This window comes from Arachis hypogaea, chromosome 17 (genome assembly GCF_003086295.3).
Source record: "Arachis hypogaea cultivar Tifrunner chromosome 17, arahy.Tifrunner.gnm2.J5K5, whole genome shotgun sequence".
Lineage (NCBI taxonomy): Eukaryota > Viridiplantae > Streptophyta > Magnoliopsida > Fabales > Fabaceae > Arachis > Arachis hypogaea.
Genome location: NC_092052.1, coordinates 21,204,950 through 21,219,580, shown reverse-complemented (window position 1 = coordinate 21,219,580; position 14,631 = coordinate 21,204,950).

The following is a 14,631-nucleotide window of genomic DNA, read 5'->3' as shown; positions in this document are numbered from 1 at the left end:
GAAAAGTATCCGACTAAAAAAGATTAGCGTTTTTGTATATAAAAAAAATTAAATAATAAGCTTTTAGTTATTATTTTTATGTAAAAAAGTTTAATTTTTTATTAATAATTAATGTTAAGATTTATTATGTAAAATTTAAAAAATTTAATTTGTATACTATTAAAAAATAATTAATTCTCAGACTTGTTATTTTAAAAATAATATTTTTTTATATATAAAAATATAATTAGATATTAGTATAAAAAAATTATATTAGTAGTATAAAATCAACTCAAAATTAATTTTTTTGTGAAATAATTAAATCTCGATTCTAATTATTAATTACAATATTATTATTCTCAAATTATATGTAATAAATATTTGAAGGAAGAGAAGTGAGAATATAGATTAGAAAGACAGATAAACGGTAAAAATTTAAAATTAAATAAAAAAACTATTATGTGAATAATATTACGGATTATTTTTAATTATATTTAATTATAAATTTAATATATTTTTTATAATTTTATGAATTTATTTAAATTATATTATTTATTAATTTTATTTTTTGTAAAACAGAGAGGTAAATAGAGATAAAGAATGAGAGAGAAAGATAAAGAAAAAGGAGAAGGAGTTTATTAATTTTGAAGGAAAAAATTTATTTTAATGGTAAAAAATTTTTTTATGATATATTTTGATTTGTCAAATTAATAATAGGGTTAACCATCAAAAACGCCCTCGAATTATTCAAACGATGACAAAAATTGCACCCAAATTTTACTATCGACAAAAATATTTTTAAATCATTTAAAAACACAACAACAATATCCAATAGTAAATATATATTTTCAAAAAATGCCTTAGAGATTGAGTTTTGATGTGATTTTTTATAAGAATAATTAAGAAAATGAGATATTATTATTCTTAAAATTTGGTAATTTTTTTCTAAATATATATTTTTTGTGATTTTTTAAAAATATTATTAGTTGTTAACAAAAAAAATACAAAAAAAATATATACTCAACGAAAAATCACCAAATTTTAAAGGTAATAATATCTTATTTTTTTAATCATTCTTACAAAAAATTGTATCAAAATTCAATCTCTAATGTATTTTTTGAGAAATACATATTTAATGTTAAATAATCTTGCAAAAAACTAACATTAAATATATATTTCTCAAAAAATACATTAGAAATTGAATTTTGATGCAATTTTTTGTAAGCATGATTAAAAATAAGATATTATTATTTTTAAAACTTGGTAATTTTTTATAAAGTATATATTATTTTGTGATTTTTTAAAAGTATTATTGGTTGTTAACAAAAAAATTATAAAAAGCTATATACTTAACAAAAAATTATCAATTTTTATATATAATAATATCTTATTTTTATAATTATGTTTGCAAAAAATTGCATCAAAATTCAATCTCTAAGGTATTTTTTGAAAATATATATTTACTGTAGGTATTGTTGTTGTGTTTTTAAATTATTTGAAGCCATTTTTGTCGATAGTAAAATTTGAGTGTATTTTTGTCAGCATTTAAATAATTCGGGAACATTTTTGGTAATTAACCCTTAATAATATAAAATATAAAATATAAATTATATATAGAGTGATAAGGATAGAGAAAAATAGACAAAAGAAGAGAGGTTGATAAGAAGATGAAAGAAGGAAGTTTATTAATTTTAGAGAGAACTATCTTATTTTAATTTTAATAAGAGAGTATATGTTATGTGATACATTTTAGTTGTTATATATAATATAGATATATTTTAATTTTAATATTTTAATATTTTATTTTAATTTAATTACAATTAAAAATATTATGTTGTATATTTTTATTATTAAATTTATAATTAGCATTGATAATAATATAAAAGAGAGATAGAATGAGTAAAGAAATAAAAAAAATTAAAGTAGAAAAAAAAGAGAGAAAAAAAGAAAAAAAAATTTAATTTTTAATTATAATAAAAAAATGACATATGATATATTTTAATTTTAAAATTAATAATATACTAATATATAATAAATTTTTACTTTTCACCTAATTTTATTCTTCACTAAAAAAAAGTTCAAAGCAATATATTAAAAGGAAAAAACAAAATTGCTTAAAACTTTTTTACTATAAATAACTTTAACTAGTAGATAGACTTCTCCTTAAGATGCTAATTTTATTTAAACATAAGTATTAACAAAGAATGATGGTGTATTGTAGACACAACTATGTTGTGATATATATTGAGTTTTTATTTGAATAATATAAGAGTATAGTGACATCTTCTATTTTGTTACATAAGAATGAGTGCCATGATTTCATTTAATGGTTCACAGTTAACAACGAAATGTCAATCTCTGACTATTAAATTTTTGTTGCAGCTGTTTAGAATTTGGAAGCATGATGACCACTACTAAATACTAATCACTTTATGAAAGTACACAAATTTTCTCTTAAGTGTGGAACTGTGAAAATTTATTTTCTTCGTCAACTTTTTAATTATTTAATTCTTGGAGCTTTAAAATAATTAAAATAAGTGGTTCAAAAATCAAAAGTCTTAACCTACTTTTTTATATCTACACTGAAGTTTCAACTTTCAAGCCCCTTCATTGAGAGGTGGAATTGCTTTGGAATATTTTGGTACTTGCAAATTATTAGGGATTTCATTATGTACTTAATAATAATTCACATAAATACAATGTTTTGTTTCAACCTGTTTCCACTTGGACTTTTTGGGAATGGAAAAAAGTAGCAGATGTTGAAAATGTACTGCACACACTTGTTGTATTTGATTTTGATGTATATTTTTATTTTCTATAGTTGCTAGGTTGCTTAGAAAGTGGGCCATGTTACAAGGCGGAACCACACTGTAATTACAAAACTACCCTCCACCATTGCACGTGTGAGGATGATGATGATGATGATAGGGTAGTTGTTAGATAGAGACTAAGAATAAGGAAACACCCAATCCCAACAATGAAGAGGAAAAATTATCCACAAAAATTAAAATTGTCTTTAATAAAATGAACTTCTGTTAGAAAAATAATAAAAATCAGTTAACAAAAATTTTACATGTTCAAAACTTAAAAAATTATATATTGACTGTTTTTTATTGTTTTCTGAAATTTATCCTTAATCAATTTATTCAAGAAAGAAAAAGAATAATTATCCTTTATATTTCAAAAGAATTAATTCATTTAATAATAATAAAAGAGTAATATTGTGAAGGTAACTTTTTTCAGCGAATTTAATTTTTTATATTATTTAATTTAAATTTTAGAATCTAAATTATAAATTCTTGATCTTAATTTTAAATTGTAAATTTTGAACTCTAAATTTTTTAAAAAATAAGACTTTTTAGAATTAAAAAATTTGACTAATAATATTGACTAACTAAAAGTTAATTTTCGATACTTTTGGTAATAAAAAATGTAAGTCAGTTTAATATACGATGTAAAATAAGTTTTTCAAAAATTGTTTTTAAAATTCTATATTTGAGCAATTTGCGACACAAAATGTAGAGAATGTCATGGAAATTTGGTCAAAGTGGATGGTTAACAAAGTCCATGATAGTTGCTAAGATTCCGAAAGCAAGAAGGTATGGACAAATATCATTGCAATAAAAATGGTTGATGCTTGGGGCGGTATAGGTGTGTATCTTTGTGCTCTATCTATGACCTATATTCAAATTTTTATGCAATATAATTCGGTTGCAAAATTCAAATTGCGTTGTTTTTTCTTTTACAACTCTTCAAGCTGAATAGTACCAATAATTGTACCCAAATTTTCCAACTTTTATTCAGAATGCTTTTCATGGGAATAATCCATTTTGAAATGGGATTTTCTAAAATGGATCAAAGATCATCCTTCTTTTTTTAGGGTTTGGTGGGGTTGGGGGAGTAATTCTTGATTTACCCCGTTACGCAAAACAAATTCCAAAAGTTTGACTTTTTAGGATTTCTAAATCAAATTCCATTGCTAACCTTGGCAATATATCTGCTTGAAAATTAAATTAGCTGTGCATGTTCTTTTACAGAAAAGCTGTAAAAGTGATCAAATACCAATTAGCTAGGTACCCACTTTAATTTTCCTTTCTTAAACATGCGAATGCGATCTCACATCAACAAGTCAACAAGATATTTGCCAATAAATAATAACTCAAATGACATAGTATTCCCATACTCAATTAAGAGGTTGCGGGTTCGAGTCTCTTATCTTTGATAAAAAAAAAAAAAATCGATATCCTGATCAATTTAGTTCAAGATAAAAAATAATTGTAAGTGAACTAATTAAAAATAAAAAAATTAATAAAAATATTAAATTAGTCGAAATGACTTGGTCTTTTAGCTATTAACCGAAAAACATTAAAATTATTTAAAAAAATATTTTACACATAAATATATTATTTTATTGTATCTAATTCAACTACAATTAAATTCCAATTGAATTATTAAACTTCTAAATAACTAACTCTACAAATTTGATGATCCATTGGTTTTCAAAATCTTGGATTATTTTCTTCGTTTTTCTTCTCCTATTATTTTTCACTCTCAAATTCACCATTATGTTCCTCTCAAATGCTCGTCTCTTTTGACCACATTTTTTGTCATTAATTTCTTTTTCTTGATATTTTTCTCGTTTCTTTTTTTATCTCTCACCCTTAGATTCTTCTTCTGTTAAAACGCTCTTCTCTATGAATTTTTTATTAATTCAAATTTCATATTAATATAGGATTCTATTAAAAATACCATTCTAATAACACATATTTTCTTTACATTAAAGCATATTTTTACTCTTTAAAAAGAGATACTTTTACGTTTCAAAAGCACAAATTTTTACTCTCTAGTATAAAAAAAAACAGTTTTTAACTTTCAGTGACGCATATTTTTATCTTGAGGCTATTACTAAATGGGACATGAAAAGATAATTATAAATGATGTTATTTAGAACATGATGTAATTAAAAAGGGTGTCAATGAAACACTTAGCCAATATAATATGAGTAAGAAAATAGAAATTTGAATATCAAAGTCGCACCCGAATTCAATACCATATTTATTAAAGATAGGGAAGGTCGAACCGTGACCTCTTAGATGAGTACGAAAAAACTATGTCTTTTGAACTATAATTCATTGGCGAATCCAATAGTATATATCACAATATAAAATGATCTTATCATAAGAGTTTTTTTTGTTGGCCTTTACAACTTTAATTAGTTAATTAATTTACCGCACAATAGAATGTTACATATTGAGTGATCACATGTAGCAGCAATTTATCTTCCGCTGATTTTGGTAAGAGATTATATTATTGAATAAGAATTGAAGGCCTTGAATTGTTGTGGGGACTACTCTCTTTAAAAATGAGGGCCCTATGGTTTTCACTTTCCACTCACAAAAAAACGCAGCACCAGCTATATCTCTCATGTATCACAATCCATATTTAAGGCCATTTCTACAATTGACCATGATAATTCATAACCCTAATACCCCTATATGGCTCTTCCAAATTATGCCATCCAAAACTTGCAATATCTATGTCCATGCTCCACCTAAATTTTAACATACAAACAAACATACACACATGAATTTTTTTATAATATTATTAGGGTTTTATTACTAAAATTTCAGCTATATATTGTCATAAGTACAGTTTTTTTTTTTACTTTATCCAAAAACTTAAATTTAAAACAACTGAGAATATCATGAATGGTTATTTATTTTCACACCCCTATTTATTACACATAAAATTCCTTTTCACTTGATGTATATATTTTGTGTAGAGTTTTTTTTTTTCAACATTCATTTTGAGTGACAAAAATCAAACTCTAAATTTTTAATTATAATACTTCTAATATTACATTTCTAAAGTCCCACGTAGATCCAACAAGAAGAGATGAAACTTATCTTATAAATATATAAAAACATTTTTTTAGAACACATTTTAATAGGTAAATGTGAAAAATTTATCGTCATCGCTATTATTAAAGGATAAACTACAAAAAAATACACTTGAATAATTTTATTGTTGACAAAAATGTATTTGAATTTCGCTATTGATAAAAATACCCTCAAATAATTTTAAAATGCAACAAAATTATCTAACATTAAATGTGTATTTCTCAAAAAATACTTCAGAAATTGAATTTTGATATGATTTTTTGCAAGCATAATTAGAAAAATGAGATATTATTATTCTTAACATTGGGTGATTTTTTGCCAAGTATATATTTTTTTGATTTTTTAAAAGTATTATTGGTTGTTGAAAAAAAATCACAAAAAAATATATACTTAACAAAAAAAAATCAAATTTTAAGGATAAAAATATTTCATTTTTTTAATCATGCTTGTAAAAAATTGCATCAAAATTCAATCTCTAAAGCATTTTTTGAAAATATATATTTACTGTTGGGCATTTTTATTGCGTTTTTAAATTATTTGAGAGTATATCGATAATAAAATTTAAGTATATTTTTGTTAACAATAAAATTATTTGAGGGTATTTTTTATAGTTTACCCATGATTAAGGACAAAATCGTGATGAAAGTAAAAAATGTTAAAACGGACAATATCTTCAAATAAATAGATTGAGCTGGGCTGTTACAGTATTATGAAATTAATTATTTAAAAAATTTAAAATATTAAGTAAATATATAAATAATTATGTATCTAGTAGAGAAAAGAAAAAAACTCATGTACCAGTTAGCAAGTGGATGTTGGTGTTTATTTTGCGGAAATTGAATGGGGTTTCCCTAACAAAAGCTGCAAAGGATGCAACGACTAGATTGCACTCTGTCTACTATACGTGATAAACTTTCTTACCATGCCTACCAAACATTGCACCACGCATCTCATGCTCAGATTTATTATTTTTTTCTTTTTACACTGCATTATTTTATTGCAGGAAAAAAATCTAGCTAGTTTGTTTCTTCGGAAACTGAAAGTGATGTATTATTTTGCCAGAAATATTTGATAACAAATAAAATTTAGCTAAAATTAATCAGAATTTGTCTTATCTAACTTTTATTCATTGTTGTCTGACTGTTTTTTTTTGTCTCTTTAATATTATTATCAGAAATATTTGGTAATAAAAAAAATTAGCCAAAACCAGTCATAACTTGTCTTATTTAACATTCATTAATTGTTACGACAATTAATAAATACTAAATAAAACAAATTCTGATTTTTTTTTTTGTCTTCTTAACATTATCATATTTTATTGTAGTTTATTATTTCCTCCTTATAAATTTATTGTAATTAATGAAGGTACACATATGTTTATAGTTACACGCACTTATTTGTTCTTACCTATATCAATTAATTTCTCAAATGTTAACATCTTCAACAAACAAACAAGTGTTCAAGAGTACTAATATAACACTCCATTTTAAGATAAGGCTTTAGCTAGTTTGTGCCTTAAAAGCACATATTTATTAATATTATAATTTGAAAAATTTTTTATTAAAAATATAAAAAATTTAAAATTTTTAATATATTTATTAAAAAAATTTAAATATTTTCATTAATAATAGTATTATTATGTGTTTTTAAAATTTTATTTGACCTTAAATATTGTTTGTTGTAGGGAGTTGAATTTTACACTGTCTTCAACTATAATTCTGTTAAATTGCATTTCTTTTGCACCAAATCGTTTCCTCCATTATTTATATGTAGATATCTTGGAGATGTCCAACTCAAGGGTTTAAAAATCACCAATAATATCAAAACAAGAAATGTTTTTGGAACAAGAAAAAAGTTGTGACCTATCATCCTATTTAAGTTATATTATCACTAGGCAAGTCAACAAATGATAAATCTGTCTAGCTAGATTTTTCTTTTGATTAATTGTAGGAATCATTGTAGGGATTTGAATAAAAATTAGGGTAAAATGTATATATAAAATGAATAAAAATTAGGGGTATTATACAATTTTACTAAAAAAAAATGTTACAAAAATTTACCAGAAAGATAATTTTATGTAAATCGAATGAGCTTCATTAGAATTACACAATTCAAGAGTAATTTGAATCGGTCAAATTCAAATTATAAGTGATTTACATAAATCAATTTGGCAGAAATTAATTTATTTATGGAAGTTAAAAAAGTGATGAGCAACTATATTGTATCATGGTGAGTAATCCACAAATATGGAACTGCTGAAGTCAGTAACCTGCAAAACGCAGGTTACCTTTTGACTGAGCTAACTTCAAAAAGGCTACATGCACTGCAAAACGCGACTTGCGTTTGGCATGGGAGGAGAACAAAGCTTCGAAATGTGTTCCTGTCCCCTGCATGCCAACACCCTAAAGCTCCAAAACGCAACATACGTTTGGCAATGTGCATAGCAAAACGCAACCTGCGTTTGGCAGCCTCCCCACCTGCATGTTGACACGTGTAAAGGAGAGTGGTGGAGCTGGCCTTTAAAACCAAAACGTAAGCCATGAGAGTTTCGGTTTTTCTTTCATTTTACTTGCTGTGAGTGAGAATTTTGAGAGTAAAAGGGTTGGAATTAAGGGTGAAAGGGAGTAAATTTGTGAGAAGAAAGAATCAGTAAAAGTTTGGGGCTTAATTTAGTGAAGAAGAAAAAATGGTTCATAATTTTACTTTACCTGAAAAACACATTATTAAGTATTTGAATCATCTTCAATGGATAAATAATTTTTTTTAATTTATGATAAATAAATATATTTATTTTTATGTTCTTTATTTATATGTTTCAACTAATAAATTTATTATTATTATTATTATTATTATTATTGTTACATGTTTATAATAATTATGTCTATGATATCATAATAGTTTTTTATCATACTGTTAGTCATGAGATATTATTATTATTATTATTATTATTATTATTATTATTATTTTTTAAGATAATAATAGTAATAATATATACTGTTTAGTTACCGTTTTATTATTATTATTATTATTATTATTATTATTATTATTATTATTATTATTATTATTATGTTAGTCATTATAAAATACTGTATAATAATTATTATTTTTTGATAATAAATAAATATTTATTATTTTTTAATAATTTATTATCTTTTTTAATAATTTATTATTATTTTTTAAGATAATAATAATAATACTGTTTAATTATTGTTGATATTTTTTTTGAATAAATTATTAATTGATATTATTTAGAATTTAATAATTATCATTTTTTTTTTGCAGGTTATCAGGAATTTGTTGCCCAAAAAATTCGATCCGCTAGATACCTTTAACGAGATAGCGGCAGAAGTACTGGCATTGACTGTGTTTCAACACGTTTCGTGAGTAGGCGAAATGAGAAGTCATTCTGCACTATTGAGTGCCTTGGTGGAACGCTGGAGGCCGGAGACTCACACATTTCATCTTCCGGTCGGTGAAGTGACGGTGACGCTGGAAGATGTGAGCTATATTCTTGGTTTCTCGATTAATGGGGAAGCCGTTACGGGTAGATCAGACAGCAGTCACCAGTTTTTGGTGGAGAACTGCATTGCGTGTTTTGGTCGAGAGCCCGGTCCACAAGATCACGTGTTGGGAAAGGTTAATCTTGCATGTGTCCGGCGGTGCAGAGACATCGAGCCTTGTGACACTCAGGAGTCTGTTGAGCGGTACGTCCGGGCGTACATTTTCTGCGTGCTCAGAACAGTTGTGTTTCCGGATAAGTCGATCACTTCATTGAACTCGAAGTTTCTACCGCTACTTCGGGATTTCCACCGAATTTCAAGATACAGTTGGGGGCAGCCAATCTGGCACACCTATACAGATCATTGTGTCGTGCTTCACGATACAACTGTAAAGAGATGGACAGCCCACTAATACTGATTTTTGTTTGGGTGTGGGAGTGTATGCCGCTCCTGGCACCTATACCCCGTGATCAGCTCGGCAATGTTGGTATTCCACTTGCACGACGGTATTATTATTATTATTATTATTATTATTATTATTATTATTATTATTATTATTATTATTATTATTATTATTATTATTAATTTGTTATTCTTATTAATATTATTATTCTGTTTTTTGTTAGGTGGAGTCATTGGCGCCGACATACAAGATATATACGGAGGCCTACTGTGCATTTTAGGCGAGGACTCGACAACATGGGAGTTGACGATGTAAGTTGTAACCATTAATGTCTAATGTTTTTATTCAGAAGAATAATTTTTCTAATCGGCCTCTTGGTAACTAACGTGCAGTTTATATGGCGGCCGTATATGGGAGTGTGGGTTCCAAATGTCCTCGATGCCCATTTGGTTATGTGCTCCACCCAGTCGCCGCTAGTGTCATTCGAGTGCATAGAATGACACCCGACAGATCAAGTTAGACGACAGTTTGGGATGCAATAACTTCCACCAAGCCCGGCGTTCGACCTTGGTCGTGATCATTGCAAGCGGTTGACAGGAACATAGAACCATGACTGGAGAAGATTTATAGTCAATGGGTTAACAGGTGGAGATCTGACCACTATAACACATTGCAGTTAGGCGAGGAGATTATTGACTTTCATCCTCTCCCAGTGTACTACGAGTGGTACACACAACAGTATAGGATTCACTTGTGACTGTCAGATAGAGTTGCAGGTGAAGAGGTTGGTGCTGATGAACCACAGCAGCAACAGGAAGAACCAGCTGGTCCTCAGCAGCAAGTCCCGCCTCATGAGTAGCAGTTTCAGGTATTATTATTAATTACTATTATTATTATTATTATTATTAATTTTTACCGTTTTAAATTATAATTAATTATTATTGTTTAGGTTTATCTATTATCATTAATTACTATTAATTGTAATTAATTGTTAATTAGGTTCCGGCATATGAGCACCACTATCAGGTCCCGACATATGAGCACTAGTATCAGATGCCAGCATATGCCCAGCAGTTTCAGGATCCGGCATATGCCCAGCAGTTTCAGGATCCGGCCTACGGCCAAGAGCAACAGCAGTGGCCGGTATCAGCAGCAGGCACCATATATACCGAAACCACAGTCGTAGCAGGTACTTGAGCCCTACATACCACAGCTGGTAATTCTAGCCGAGGGTCACTTTAGTCCGTTGGGTGGATCTGACACCATCAGCTTCTCTCATGTCCTGAGAGATACAGATTATCTATTTTCGACGCCACCGCAGGAAGGGTCTGCTACATCTCAGCAGTCTGGTGGTTATCGCGCCACTTCAGGTCATGCCAGTGACTTCGACTTTGATCAATCGACGTGTCATATAGATCCGCCCGGTCCTTCCGCACCACCACGCTTCTAGTTCTTTGATTTGAATGAGTACCCGCAGCAGGAAGAGGGAGATTTGGGATATGACTTGCAGTGCTGGTATGATCTTGGTGGAGCGAGTGCTCCGGGGATGAGTGGTTCCGGTTTGTATGACACCGGTGGTGTGAGCATAACAAATTTCGGTGGTCCTGACATTGGCAGTGGGTTGGATGCCGGTGTGTCTCAGGGTCATCTGTATAACTTACGGACACAGACTGTGGCTCAGACTCATACACAGTGTAATTAACTCCTCTAGAGACAATGTATCTTTTGATTACAGATATCACCGACTCTCTCGAACCAAATTCCATTCTGACACTAAACTCGCCATCTTCTGCCGCAGCATTGCCTCCACTTATGACATGCAAACCACAGCCAGTCGGACAAGGCAAATAAAATAAATGGTAGTGGTAACTTTAATTAATAACCATAAGATAACATATCGATATTCGCATACTCAGGAAATTTCGGGGCATGCATGGCTTCGAGGTCCAGAGTCCGCATAAAAGACGGAACACCAAAGGGGTGCTAACTTACAATCTCATGCGCCTCATCATGTGCCGCCGGATTGCCTGCTAAGTCTCCATCATCGTTTTCGTCATCGACTTCATAGTTGGCTTCAAACTCCTCTTCACTGTCGTTGTTATCTTCTCCCTAATCTAACTCCGCAATATCAACGTTGACATCGTCGCCAACCGCATCCATCCCTGTATGCTGTTCAAACTCAACGTACAGCTCTATAATCGGCACGTGACCTCGGGTTTGTCGATAAATAAAGAACATCCGCTGCATGCATGCGTCGTTGGTGATGGACATGAGTTGAAACTGCATCAGCCCACCAAATACTTGTACAGGATTTCTGTACAAAATGTTGCTCACCCTTTTGGAAATGTGACTCTTTATGTTCTCACAAAGACTATTTTGTAACTCAACAAAACTTATGGTACATAGAATAGCAAACAAAGACGGACATTCACAAACAAAAATCACTCCTTCGCGTGTGTTTGGTATAATCTCACCGTCATAATACACTCGAATATTTGCAATACCTTCCATACTCTCAACCTCACCTAACCCGACTTTGTTGACACTACTAATTGCCAAAAAACTCAAAGGTTTGAGATATATGAAAGCAAGAGGAATGGGAGTAGAATGAAAATGAGCAACTTCAGATGGGTAGTGTTTCGTATTTATAGGCAAGGTTTTCGAATAAAATGTTATTTCCTATACAAAACGCACCCTACGTTTTGAACTTTTCAAAAAAAAAATTTCTGGCACATGCAAAACGCAAGTTGTGACTTGGAAACCTAAAAAATTTTTGTGTTATTGCCCACCCAAAACGCAGGCTGCGTTTGGGCCAAAAAGAAAATAAAAAAATTTTAAATGCTAAACGTTACCTGCGTTTGGTTATTTTGTTTCACAAAAAAAAAAGGGTAATAAAATGTGCAAAACGTAGGCTGCGTTTGCATTGAGCCCATAGCAATGGAAAACACCAACACACGCCCATTTCAATGAACTACACCAAAATTTTTTCCATTTGGAAAAAAATGAGCCTCAATATGGACTAATTTGAATTATGCATGCATAGAATCTTAGGGTAATTCGAATCACCTTGATTCAAATTACACACACGTGAGCCACACTAATTTGAATCAGTCATATTCGAATTAGCCCATAGTTTGTTGCATATGGTAATTCGAAATAGGCTGTTTCGATTTACCCACGGTATAGGCAGCCCAAGGTAACTCAAATTGCACTCATTCAAATTACTAAAGCTTTCCCTATAAATAGAGTTCGAATTGAGCTCATTCGAACTACAATTTCAAACCCCTACCCACCAAATCTCAGAGAAAACTCTTTCCATACGACTCTAATAAAGTGTTCAACATCATATTCTGCTGATGGGGGATAACCCGGACTGACTTTATCGTTTGGATGGAGTCGCCCATATAGCTGGTGTTATCAATGAAGAGGTTAGTTGCACACTTTTCCTTTTAAAATAGGATTTAATGTGTTACTTTTATATTTTTGTTTTTTGTTTTTTATAATGGTAGTCATCGTTTACCGTTGTTAAGTTAGATATAGTGGCTATATTAATGGTTTATTAGTTTCTAGACGTTCGACGGATCAATTTCTAATTTGGATAGTGATTACAAATAAGTAGAAGTGATACGTGCTTCAAATATTCGTGATATGAAGAGTTCAAGTGTTATTTAGAAGATATTAGTTTACATTTTTAGAATGTTTAATTTAATTTGATATATTTTGATTTTGTTTATTTAATTACTAGATTGGGACTTATGTTTATGGATTTTAAGGTTTTCTTTGTTTTAACCTAATAAGAGGTTATAAATACCTCCTTAGCTATTGTAGTCGTAGTATAGAATGATTTAGAGGTTTTGAAAAATCCCTTGTTTGGTTTCGCGATGAAACCATGATGTGGACAATTGAGGTTGAGGAGTCCCTCTCTTGTTGCATTAGAGAATTGGGTAGAAGGTTGAGGAGTTCCTTCGATTCAATTCCCAAACAATGGCATTGACAAGTTAGATTGAGGAGTCCCTTTCTTGTTGCGTCAAGAAATTGGGTAGAAAGCAGAGTGATTCTCTTTGTACTCAATTTCAATCTATCATTTTTGTTTCTATTTCAATTACAATTTATCTTTTCTATTCAATTTCAATTCTTGTCTTGTTTATCCTTTTATTTCTTTATCATTTGGTATCAGAGTTCAGGTTTTAGATTAAGTCTTATTAATCTATATCTGTTTTTCTTTTATCATAAAAAAGAGTTCAGTGTCTGTCGCGTCTTTCTTTAAGTTTTTGTGTTCCTGCTTTCCGTTTGCGTTTCATTATTATTTAAAAAGAAAAAAAGCATAAAGTGCAAAAAAAAAAGAGAAAAAAACAAAAAAGGAAGAAAAAAACAAAAAAAGAGAAGAAATTATCTTCCTTGTAATTATTGTCCTTTTTATATATTATTTTTTTCCACCTACAAGATTCAAGGACGAATCTTTTTTGAAGAGGAGGAGAATAATATGTACTTCAAATGTTTGTGATATGAAGAGTTCAAGTGTTATTTAGAAGATATTAGTTTACATTTTTAGAATATTTTAATTTAATTTGATATATTTTGATTTTATTTATTTAATTACTAGATTGGGCCTTAAATTTATGGATTTTAGGATTTTCTTTGTTTTAACCTAATAATAGGATATAAATACCTCCTTAACTATTGTAGTTGTAGTATAGAATGATTTAGAGATTTGAAAACCCTTTTTTAGTTTCATGATGAAACCATGATGTAAATAATTGAGGTTAAAGAGTCTCTCTCTTGTTGCATTGGGGAATTGAGTAGAAGGTTGAGGAGTCCTTTTGATTCAATTTCCAAACTATGGCATTGA